The sequence below is a fragment of the Lepisosteus platostomus genome, chromosome 5 (genome assembly GCF_059453375.1).
Source record: "Lepisosteus platostomus isolate fLepPlt1 chromosome 5, fLepPlt1.hap1, whole genome shotgun sequence".
Classification (NCBI taxonomy): Eukaryota; Metazoa; Chordata; class Actinopteri; order Semionotiformes; family Lepisosteidae; genus Lepisosteus; species Lepisosteus platostomus.
In genome coordinates, this window is record NC_142615.1 from 8,018,362 (window position 1) to 8,031,239 (window position 12,878).

Sequence of the window (12,878 nt, forward strand, 5' to 3'; positions counted from 1 at the left end):
TTTCTAATATAAAACTTTGAAATATAAGCACTAAACAGTTAATCAGAACAGGTTTTAGACTACTTTGTATGTTAATTGAATTGTTTCCATAAAACACCTGCAATTGAGACAACTCACATAATCTGGTTATATTAAAGGGTCTGAGGTGCAGCTCATAAACCTGTCTAAATATTGTTGGATTGGGATTGATGGGTTAAACTAGTGTAGCGCCCTTGCCCAGTGATGAGGAGGAAGTTTGGAGATACTGTGGAAATGTCTATAGAGATAGGCCCCGTAGAAATGTGCAGTACACAAAATATGTCAGTTTACTTTGACTTTATCCTGTCCATACAGACAAGATTATCTTATTCTCAGAAACCAACCACACAGTGCTCTATAACCACCAATGAGGGCAATGTCTGACTGCTCTATACAGGGAAAGGTGTGTCTCAAATCTTTATCTGTACCTGGAGACATACTGTATCACCAACAGCCAGTCTCGTCTCTTCTGTTACCTCTAGCATACCTCCTGTCTGACATGATGTAATTTTTTTAACCCTGTGTAGCGTACATTTCTTTACACAGAAAAATACTTAAATTACAATTGCAATCAGCTAACTCCCGTCAGAGTCCTGACTCCTATGTAACAAACAGTTCTTTCCGGACCCTATGCGGACGACACAGTCCGACGGAGTGGGGAAACACTGGGGAAACGTCATGCAGGAATACGGGGCTGAAGACAAGGGGGCGTGTCCAAGGTGCGCTGGTGCACGGGGGAGGTGTGGCCGAGGCGAACAATCCCAAAGAGTAATCCTTAGAGTATCCAAAACACACGAGAAAGTCCAAAACCAGGAGATCCATCAAAACACGAAGTTAAAACCACGAAGGCCGGGTCGGAACCGGCGGACAGGGAACAGAAACTGGAATGTGAGGTGGAATGATGAGTCCTCCGGGGCCGTGGCATAACAGTATGGAGTTTTCTTTCAGCAAGTGAGTCTCCTATTCCTGTGAATTGTGTAGGTCCACATATTAATGCCTGCAGGTTTTCAGTGTGACTGGATTGTTCAGGTGGGTGTTGGTGCTGTAGTGAGTCTCACCTGAGAACCGCTCTGACTCATCTGTAATGGAAAGGAGACTCTGGGGTCTCAGGTGCTGGGTAAGCTAAGCTATCTGAGCTGAGACCTGGGCCGTTAGAAATAACGGACAGACAGGATAAAGTGAAAGTTTAAGGTGTCCTGGACTGCTAATTAAAATAGTTAACACCTCAGTACTACTGTAATAATTTCAGAGGTGAAGCTCAGCCTTATTGTCATGGTCACTGCTAACTGAAGTGATAAAAACCCACTATGGAGGAATAGTTAGTGCTGTTATCTCAGCTGTAGAATCTGGATGCTGTGGTCAGTCTAATGGCCAGGGATGGTGTTCGTACAGATCCCTGTATAGAATAGACTGTACATTTTACTGTAGTACTGTAATATTGAATGTAGTAAACTGTCATATAAGTCCACCCAGTGGTGTGGAAACTTACCTGCTTTTTAAACCAGCTTCAGAAACTATGATGCTGAAGTTTTTTTAAATGGCGATAGATACAGGCCCTGTAGTAATATACAGTATTTCAATAACAGCTGTTTACTTTGGCCTTATCCAGTCAACCAGTGGGGTGTTAACCTGGCCATATAGACAAGATTATCTCATTCCCAGAAACTGACCATGCAGTGTTCTGTAAATACCAGTGAGGACAGAGCCTGACTGCTCAGTACCGGGAATGGCGTGTCTCAAGTCTTTATCTATAGCTGGAGACATACTATATCAACAACATGACATGATGCAGTAGTTTTAACCAAGTGCAGCATACTGCCCTACACACAGAAAAATTAAAAATAGAAACAGCTCAGTCCCATCAGAGCCCTGACTCCCAAAAGTCCCTTAACACATCGTTCACAGCAGCACTCAGGGAGGATACTAGCTGAGACAAAACAGTCTGTTTCTCTGAATGGAAAAGGCCCTGCAAAATATTTCACAGTGCTAAACCACTGCTAGATCAAGGTCTAAGTACAGTCTGACACTCCTCACCCCGAGCTACACTTTAATAATGTTCCTGTTGCTTGTGCGAACTAGAATTCCTTTCCTCATCTGTTACAGGCAAAATCAAGAACATCTCTGAGGCCATGATGGTCAAAACCATCCTAATCATTAACTGAACCCAGTAAATATTTTATCAAGAGCCACTAAGAGGACAAAGTCCTGCCCTTCAGATCACCAGGAAGAGAAGGAGAGAGAGAGATTGCTACACATACAGATGCAGCCATTCAAAATGCGAGGGCGATACCGCATTATTTTCCGGTGCGCTGTATGCAGTCTACCGCGAGTTACCGGTAAATACCGCTAGTTACCGTAAATTCTCCTATAATACGGCAAGCAAAATAATAGTATCCGGAATTTCCGCAAGGTGGAGCTAATAAAGCTCAACCTCTCGTGTTTGAGCTGTCGCCATCAAAGTCTTTAACGAAGATATTACTAATAGTATTAATAATGAATGACCTTGGACAAGCTGTAAGTGTAAACTCAAAAGTATTGCCCTGGTCCACATTCATTTTTTCATTGACCGTCTTTGTAAAAGTAACACCACAGCATTTCGCAATCACGCATTTGTTTCCAATCATGCAAAGTACAGTAATTTATGAGAATCGATTCACCATGCCTTTCACATGCTCATAAAAGAGATTGATTTAGGAGCATAAACATATCACCGTATGCAAACTGTACTGTATACAGTATGTATATGTATATTTAATGTCTTAACTGTGCCCGTTTAAGTATTGAATATTTATATGGAATTTTACCACTGAAGGGAAATCTTAGTGCCTGAGCATAAAAAGAATAGGAGCATACTGCAAAGCGTGTGAAGGCCATAAACGATATTCATTTTGGAACTTAAACATACAGTATATGGCTGGTCTCGGTACTTCTTCGGTAAGAAAACATACACACCAGTATTCCATTTCTCCCTAAACATTTTAAGCATCGAAGTCTTTAACTAACGTGATACCGGAGTCAACAAGCATACTTTTAGAATTTAATTAAAAGGGAATATAATATGGAATCGCGTATCTAAAGAAATTAATAACAATATGATTATATTCGTGTACTGCGATAGGGCTGCGTAGGGCTGTTTCGCCTCTCTCTTCATGTGAATTCCCTTGTAGCCCACTGGTCTACGTGCTCGATTACCAACTCACGGGCTGTGTGTTCAAATCCAGCTGGTGCTGGACTTCTCTTTTAACAAACATTTCTTCGAAAAAATAGAATAGCAATATTATGGACAATCAATTGACTTTTATATTTCAAAATATCACAACATGATCGATTCCAAGTCATTTTTGATAATGATGAATAGTCACCTTCTTCCCTTCTGATAACGGTCCCTGCTTCTGCTTCCTGCTTCTATTGTGTGTGTGTGTGTGTAATAGAGTAAATTTTTATAGAGAAATGGAGGCTGGACAGTATGCGTTACAATATAAACATTTATATTGATTTAAATCGTGTTTTGATATAAATCGCAAACTCATTTTTTATTATGTGTTTTTTTAATCATAATCAGACTAATGCAACATAAATTGATACAGTATCTTTGTCTTCTAAGTATCTTAATAAACTTTCAGCATAGCTTTCTACCCGTTTAGATTTATTTTTCTTGGGATTTTGGGATCAAACGTGGAAGGATTAGATTGTAATCATTTTTATTTTTCAAATACGTTTTAGAAAAGTGTAATCTATACCTGCCCAGACTGTACGCCTTCCTAAACTCCACCCTGACCACTTTCACTCCTGTCCTGCTCTTCCCCGCGCACCCCAGCCGGGCTCTTCGGCCTCTGCCCGGGACGAATGTATATTTTGATCTTTACACCCGGCGTGGCACCGAGGGAGCGTCTGCATTTATAACTTAGTTTTTAAAATTAGTCAAGCAATATGAAGCATCTCCTTTTACTTTTAAGTCCCTTAAATACATTGAGCACAGCTTTCTCACCACTTAAGATTACTTTTTGATACCATCCTTACACAAAGCAGAAACTTTCCGATGACATACAGTACAAGTGGAAAGATTACAGATTTTAATCGTCTTTAATTTTGTTACGTTATACGTTTTAGGAACATTTCATCTAAACAAACACCACAAAACTATTCTCGATTGTATTTCTGAGTGTTATGTTACATCTACAGTAGTTCACTGCTTTAAATACATTGAATTAAGAAAGTTAGATGTAGCACTTTAGATCTTTTTTTTCTGAACCAGGGAAAATCTGATCATGTTTCTCTATAACAATAATAAAAAACATTATTTTACATATCACCTTTAAAAGTGGCATCTCAAAGCAAAAACGTAGATGGGAAAAACAGTTAAAAGGGACAAAAGTAAATACCAGACAAACGCAAACGCGTTTTTAATAAAAATGCTTTTATTCATTCAGCAGAGAGTGAAAGGGACATCCAGCAGAGAGAGACACACACACACAGGTTTCCATTGACAAAAGTAATTGTTTTTTTACATTCCTCTTGTCTAACAGGAATGTTGTGTTTGTGGACAGACTGTTAGACGAGAGGAAAAGAGCACCTCCTTCTACGAAGCATTTCGTTGATCCGATCACGAATTATTTTCCAGTCGCACAAAGTAGGGGTTGAGAATCTCCGATTCACCATGCTACTAATGGTTTCCCGGAGATTGCAAGGCAAGGCACTTTTGCCTCTGGACCCATCAAATATTACAGACCTGGTCCACCCCCAGTAAATTTCAAAAGTCACAAGATTTCGAAACATGAGGGTGGCGTAGCGGTCGGCTCTTGTTTTCCCGTCTATGCCGATGCACTGCAAGTACAACCCTCCCTCCATCTCCTGAGTGATGGGTAGCAGTTGGACATCTGGGAGAATTATTTTTCCCACTGGCGTCTGTGACTTCTGCTGTGCTTCCTGGGGGGAGATAGACGACGGGGACAGCATCAACCAATTCCCATGCGGTGGTGAACGAAGAGGCCGGGATGGAGTGTACTGAGGCGGTGTGTGCTCTGCGGGGGGCAGAGCTTCCGCCAGGCATTGCAACCTGCGCGGCGGGGAGAGGCACTTTTCGAGAGACAGCTGCTCAACTGTTTGACTGCTGGAACATACTGTCTCCTTCCTCTGCATTTTCAGGAGTGTCTCTAGCCTCCCAGTCCTCCCCAGTAATGCGTTGTACTGCTCCCGCTGCTGCCGAAATGTCTCCACACAGGTGCTGCTTCTACAGGTTGGCACCCTGGCCAGTGGCCGAGAGCAGAGACCCACGGCCTGTGGCAAAATAACATAATTCATGTAAGAAATAAAGTCACAGAGTAGTATTCATCAGTCGCGGAACAGAAGTCAAAATAAACTTTTCTTTTTTTCCGTCTTACCGCTTTCTTTTTTACTGTCCTGGTGGTAGATCGTTTCGCCCGTGCGGTGTTTTCTTGAAGAACAGGCTACAAAGAAATAATTATAATTTAATTTAAAATTCAAAACGGCAATAATACCTTGTAATATACGCTGTAATAACGTATTTCAGATGAAGTCTGCTGTATTTGCTTACCCTTCGCTCTTTGGAAGCTGGGGCGGCAGAAGCACCCCGTCTCTTCCCGTAAAAGGTCTTGGTCTCCATACTGTACTGTGGTCGCTGTAGTGCAGGTTCGCAGTTTTTTTTGTGATGGGAGCTCACCCAATCCCTTTGTGTATTTATGCTATATTCACATGTACGGCTAGAATGTTCATTGTCTTCCAATGAAAGGCGGGTGCCTCTTGCCGAAGTCGGGAGACATTAGAGGCTTGCCACACCCGGACTGTTAAACCAACGCATTAGCACTTCAAACCCCATTGAGGAGCCGGGCGCAATAATTGTTTTGTCCCTTGATTTACTGATCTGCATTAATTATGGAAATCGAGTTCCTGCTCTTTGCAGACGACCTGGTCCCTCTGTCGCCCACAGAACAGAGGCTGCGCCAGAACTTGGCGCTGCTGGAGCACTACTGTCAGACCTGGGCGCCGACAGTCAATCTGGACAAGACCAGAGTTATGGTTTTCCAGAAAAAAAGCCAGAGCTCAGGGAAACAGGTACAAATTCAAACTTAACAACACATTAACACCAAACAACATTTGTATTATATTCCCTATTAATCAAACTCTACTCTACACAGAGAGGGGCTTGTCCCCTCCTCCCGCCCCTCTCTGTGTACAGTAGAGCCTCCTGTCCAGCCAGCACATGTCCACAGACATTCACAACAGCGACATATCATAAAACGTTTGCACATATAGTTAAATTATTAGTTGTTTTTCAGGAAGTTAAAAAAAAAACACTTGAAATACTTATCCAGTCTCTCGAAATAAAGGTATTTTTCAAGCAATGCAACAAACGTCTGGCAATGTGTTTTTTTTAATCCAACATTGACAGCCACATCTTAAATCTTGCCAGTCAGCTCTTTTTTCTCTATTTGAATTGTGGCTTACACTTCGCACGACTTTAAAAGCTAGAAAGACAGGTTTCAATTCACATTAGCTGGCGAGCCTTGTTAACAAAAAAACAGACAATACACAGGGAGGGGGAGGTCAAGCCAGAGAGAGAGTTTTTTACCCTCTGTCTAAAAACCCAAATAACCCGGGGCTGAGACTCTGGGGGGATCATTGCGTTCTTTTTTCTTTTTTTCAGCATGGAATAAACCTGTTGCTTGATTCATATGGATGCCTGGTTCTGCCGGGGATTCAAAACATTTTTTATTTTTTTTTAATCGGGTATCAAAGGGAATAGCAGTATAACCCTGTTCATGCACAAACAGTGGCATGTTACATTATTGATTTGGGTGTCTCCTCTTGCCAGAAAGCTCTAAATTGCATTTTGAGCGTGGTTTTTGACTTTTTTTAAATTGCATTTTGAATGCGGACAGCACATACAAGGGTTAATTGCACAATGAACTGCGCCAAGAAATTTAAAATATTCTTCTTTAGGTGTGATACAGTCTTTTAATACAGTCTTTGCTGTGCTCTTGAGGGTCCTTGTGGTATTTCGAGCTTTGGTTGAATGATAAGTGTCGCAGTTTAAAGTGTCGCAGTTTATTTATGGGTTGCAATTTAGAAAAAGTCAAAAACCCGCACTCAAAATGCAATTTAGAGCTTTGAATCAATTTGAATCCCTGGTGGAACACATTCCATAAGAATCAGCGCTTTTAAAGGTGGCTTCTCAAAACGCTTTACAGGATAAAAACAACAAGAACAGCAACAACAACAATATTGTATTTCATTGCAAACCAAGTAATAACTTAACTATATGTGCAAACGTTTCATATGTCGCTGTTGTGAATGTCTGTGGAGTGTACTGTATCTTATTTGCCTTACGTCCTGGTTATCTCACTCGCCCTCCCCCCCCTCTCTCCCTCAATTCAATTCAATTCAAGGTGTTTTATTAGCATGACAGATGGGTACAATCAGTGTCGGGTATTTACTTTGCTTTAAAATTCCACTTTTAAAGGTGATATATAAAATTTTAACTAAAATAAATCAATGAAATCGCTTTAACATGCTAATGCGTTGGTGTAACAGTCCAGGCATGGCAAGCTTCCAATGTCAACTCGACTCGATTAGAAGACAATGAATGTATTCTAGCCCTAAATGAATTAATAGCAAACATGGTTTACGTAAAAGACATTTTTCCAAGAAAGTTTATAATAATACGATCTATAGTTGAAATCTGAGCCTAAATATAAAGAAAAAGCATTTTCAGAGAGCAATCACGCTGTGTTTATGTAGAAAAAGCGATTAGGTTTATGAGCAATCTAATTACCTATTTGCTTAAAACGCTATATAAAATAAAGTTTATTTAAAGATGAATGATAAGTGTCGCAGTTTAAATAATTTTTGTAGTAGGGCTTGGACAGATTCCAAGTGCATTTTTGCAATTTACCTTGCATTGTCCAATGTGCTGCTGTAATACAGTTTAGAATACAGTAAGTCTAAACTGTATCAGCTTTATTTATGGGTTGCAATTTAGAAAAAGTCATAAACCGCACTCAAAATGCAATTTAGAGCTTTCTGGCATGAGGAGACACCCAAATTAATAATGTAACATGCCACTGTTTGTGCATGAACAAAGTTATACTGCAATTTCCCTTAGATACGCGATTAAAAAAAAATAATTTTTTGAATCCCCGGCGGAACACATTCCATAAGAATCAGCGCTTTTATACAGTATATTGCCTTTAAATACATATATTTAAACACGCATTTACAATTTAAATCAAAACGCGATTCAAATCAATATAAATGTTTATTTTGTAACGTAAAGGTGACTATTCATTGTTAATAAAAATACTTAAATTCGATCATGTTGTGATATTTAGAAATATAAATTTGTTTGGTGCGAGTGAGGTTTTATTTAATCTCTGACCAAGGGAAACGTTTCATTTTTTCAAAGAAATGTTTGTTAAAAAATAAAGTCATAGTTACATGGGAATCAGGAAACTAACCCACAGCACCACCAGCACAGTCACATGCTGAGGGCTGAAAAAGCACTACAGAAAAATTATCGACAGACAATGTACAGATTTGATAAAGCTATAAAATAATGTAATTAGGCACAGAACAAGTTTACAGCACAGTACAATAATAAATGCTGACCACGACTTTAGAAGCATAAATTACCTTACACTCAATTTAAACACAAGCTTTTTAGCCCTCTAAGCTGGTTCATACAGAAATGTAGAGAACCAGGATCAGAACACACAGCTTCATTAGCGAATACATATGCAGGACAACTGGAGAAGACGTTTTACAGTGGATGGATTTTTAGAAACATCCCATCAGTGACATCACTGAAGTCAACTCCTAGGTAACTGTCGTGTGGATAGTTTCACAAGAATCAGACAAAGGTTTAAGCATCGCTTGTTCTAGATAAAACTGCAAATAAAAAAAACAACAACCCATAATGTACTTCTTTGCGGCTCTGTTTGCCCAAATCATATATTCACAACGTGAAATTAGAAAATAATATTACGTAACCAAAATCCGCAATATGGAAACAGAACCTGTGTAATTGTTGACAGATGATGTACTCGTAACATTTTTACAAGACGAACTACAACATTTAAAAAATGACTTGTATGTACTTGATATCTCTAATCAATCCACGGCGATATAGTTAAAGCTGAGTCCCCGCACAAAACGAAACTAAAACGCCCTGGGCATACCATTGCGCGCTTCTTATCAGTTGCTCAAAAGTAATTTGACCGTATGAAATGCATAATATAAACCTAGAAACATATACGTGAGCAGTATTTACGTAGTATCGGTGTCAAGACATACCTCTCAAATACTGTAAATCAAGTTAAAAATATCTCAAGACCGATTCTGGTCATAATGAAACCATGTTTCGTGTATGTTTTCTTTAAAGTACCGAGACCAGCCATATACTGTATGTTTATGTTCCAAAATTAATATCGTTTATGGCCTTCACACGCCTTACAGTATGCTCCTATTCTTTTTATGCTCAGCTATTAAGATTTCCCTTCAGTGGTAAAATTCAATATGAACGGGCACAGTAAAGACGTTTACAGTAAATCTTTCTACGACAGACCAACGGACCACGAGTGCTCCTGTCGGTCAACCAATCACGTACCGCGGTACCCCGCGTCATCTTGCGTCATCTTGCTCCAAAATGCATGACGCCGTTGCCAATTACCTCCAGTACGTGTCTGTACCGGGCACTTTGAATGGCTGCATCTGTATAAATTGAATTGTTCTATTTTTCAGGCTTGCATAGTCTTATTCTTATTTCAGTTAAACCTTTTCTTCTGTAGTAATTTCATTTGATATTAAAATTAGTCCTGATTTAAGAATTTTGTAATAAGTTTCAGTTTCAGTTTAATCGTGCCCAGAAGCTACCAAAACTGGTAATGTTCACATAATGTGTAATGCAAAAGCAGCAGTTGGGGTGGGAAACAAAAGGCATTTCTTGGTATGAATCCTAAAACTTCATAGATGGCGTTCTAGGACTTCTCGCTTCAGATAAAGCTATCAATACATCACAGATTTCTACTCAATCAATATCAGCAGTGTTATCACTACCGAACACTAAATATAGATCCTGGCAATACTTCATGAGTTGTTCGTTAGAAAATTGTTTGTTTTTTTTAACATATTTTCAATACCAGACAAAAAGTCAAAGTTTCAATTTCATGCAACTGATGAAATCTCTCTTCGATGGAAGTTATAAGTACAGTACATCCAAAATACTGCGGAATCAATCAAATTTACATGTTTCTTGTGGATCCAGAAGATCATTTTGAGACTCAAAACATGCCTGTCTTTTCTTTTTTCGAGGATGAAGGAGTAGCAGCAGGAGTAGCAGTAATGGCAAGAACGTGTTTAGAGTTCAGCACTTCTCATTTCTAATGCAGAGCCATCGACTCGGAAAGCACCGCCCGCGATAAAAGAAATTGCAGAATTGGTCTGTTCATGCTGCCTACACGCTTTGAATTGCTGGCATTTTCTGCAAGCATTCCTTTTTGAGGGTTCATGAAATTCCTCACATTTGAGCCAACACTAAAATATTTCATTCGGGGTCGCCTATTCATAATGCAAACCGAATCTACAGGGGAATGCTGTGGCACATGAAGCCGTTTGTTAGTCTGTTGTGAGGGGTGGAATGCAAATCGAGTTGCAAATCGAGTTGAATAGAAAATGAAACAGGAGTCACTTCTTGAGCTACGAATTCCAAAAAGTATGAAAACCTGTGCATTTTAACAGTGCAGAATACTCACAAATTGCACTGAGTTGCTTGCTTTCTTCTGCTGCTTTTATATTTCAGTCATTCACTGTCAGCTAGCACTGGAACAATTCAAGAGAGGTAAAAACAGAAGCTGTCAGGAGTGGGATTTGAACCCACGCCTCCATTTGGAGACCAGAACACCCAAGCCAGCTGGAAAGACACATGTCCTTGAGTCTGGTGCCTTAGACCACTCGGCCACCCTGACAAGCGAGAGCAAGTGGTGTGCTGAATGCACCAGTAGTTGATTAAACTGAGTTTCTTCCCTGAAATGATTTGCTTGCGAAGAGCCAAGTTGCCTTGAATGGATCTTGGAAATCAAATATACGGATGGATTGTTATTCGGTTGTGAGTTTTGAGGGGCGTATTATAAATTGAGTTGGTGAAAAGGCGCTTTTTGTTAGTCTGTCGGGAGGCTGCACAAGGTGTTTAGAGGGAGAACTTCTAAAAGGCAGGCTCCATAGGTAATGATCACATTTTCTTGCATGCTAATCAAAAGAAATATTAAGAAACTTTTCCCGATACCAGTTTTTTACAAAAGTAAAGGCACACGGCACATGTGTGCCACATCACTTCCGAGTTTAGTGACAACTACCTCAGAGATTGTAAGCTGGGTAGTTTCAGATTAGATCACTTTTTTTTATCAAAGGTTCAAGCAAACCCGAATACTTTTGCAAGAGACATTTCAGAATCCCAGTCCAATCCAGTACGATTGCTGGATCCTTCGAATTCGACTGAACTATAGCACAGATCTGCAGTCCACCATTAGAATACTGTGGGTGTGTTGTATAAGCCATACCGCCCAAAATAGTTCTAAAACAGGAGATGCATCCTCGTTTAGGAATGTGGTATAAAGTGAAATGGTCTGGGAAGAGTCCTACGTTTGAACAGTTCAAAATAGACGTAAAGGGGTATTTACGGACTCTTTCGAAATGTAAGAACGAGCTGTGCGGACCTTATCTTTATTTACGTCGTGTAAAGGTTTTTCATAAAGTGTAATTGTATTATAGCATGTGCCACTGACGATTTTCTTGATACGTTATATGTGCTCTTGTTTGTATTGTATGTAGTTTTGTTGTTCAAATAAAACGTAAAAGACACAACTTTCCGGATGTGGCTGCTGTAAAAATAAAATGACATCAAGGGAGCTGTACGCAGACGTGTGAAGCCTGTTTCATAGAAGAACTATATCCAGAGGTCGAGATCTCACTACGAGAATGGCAGCATCTCAAAAAAAGCAGGTGCAGTTCGTTACACTGTCGTAATGCTACTAAGTCGGACCAGAAGAGCGAAAGCCATCTGGCTTTCTCTGAGCAAGTAATGTGACAAAGAGACACAGTCCAGTGGTAACTGTGGCTGAACAGTGGAAAGCACTGGATTAAGGCTCCAGCCCCTTCAGGGGCTTTGGTTTGAATCTCACCTTGTTAGGTGCTTCTGTTGAGACCCCTTCCAACTGACTTCAAAAGGGAGGGAGCTGCTTTTTGGCAGTCTCTCGAGAAACTAAGCAAAGTGTTTGAAGATACTTTGTCAGCTTGACATCAAGGCAGAAAAGAAAAACTTTCTTGCGTCCACTCAAACCAAATGCGGTTTGCCACCTTTTGTGTTATGCAGGGAATGACGTCTGCCGAGATCACTTCTGAGTCAATGCAAATCGTAGTGTGCCCTCCATTTTAATGTTGGTTGTGCTGGCGTGCTGCTTCTGTCTGTGAAACTTTATGCAATCAAGGCATTTAATGTTTTTTTTTTGATAATTGGAAAAAAAAGTACTATTTTTTTTCTTAAATATTGATGGTTTAAAAACTTATTTAATGTGAAACGGTCATTGTGATTGTAAAACGGTCAAAACGTTAGTGAAGAAATCAGTAATGTGAGGAAAGGTGAATTGTGGGAGCCTCTTGACTCCCCATGTCGTGCTGTGTTTCTCTCTCATTCTACTTGGAGTGGTGCCGTCACTTCTGGATAAAGTCTGTCTTGGGTCATCCCGGACAAGTCAGGTATGACTGTGCTTCACCACAAGAAGACACCTCACTTGCGAGGATCCCAACAGTATATTTCCCCTTTCAGAGCCCATGGGAGTGAATTTCATACA

At 40.0% G+C, this 12,878-nt stretch overlaps 1 non-coding gene across 1 annotated transcript; it reads right to left on the reverse strand.

Moving 5' to 3' along the window:
* Positions 1 to 10,884: 10,884 nt before the first annotated feature.
* On the reverse strand, positions 10,885 to 10,997 carry trnal-caa (transfer RNA leucine (anticodon CAA)). Its single transcript has 2 exons — positions 10,960 to 10,997; positions 10,885 to 10,930 (listed from the first exon to the last, which is right to left on the reverse strand). It is a non-coding gene; the product is annotated as a tRNA-Leu (tRNA).
* Positions 10,998 to 12,878: the final 1,881 nt, after the last annotated feature.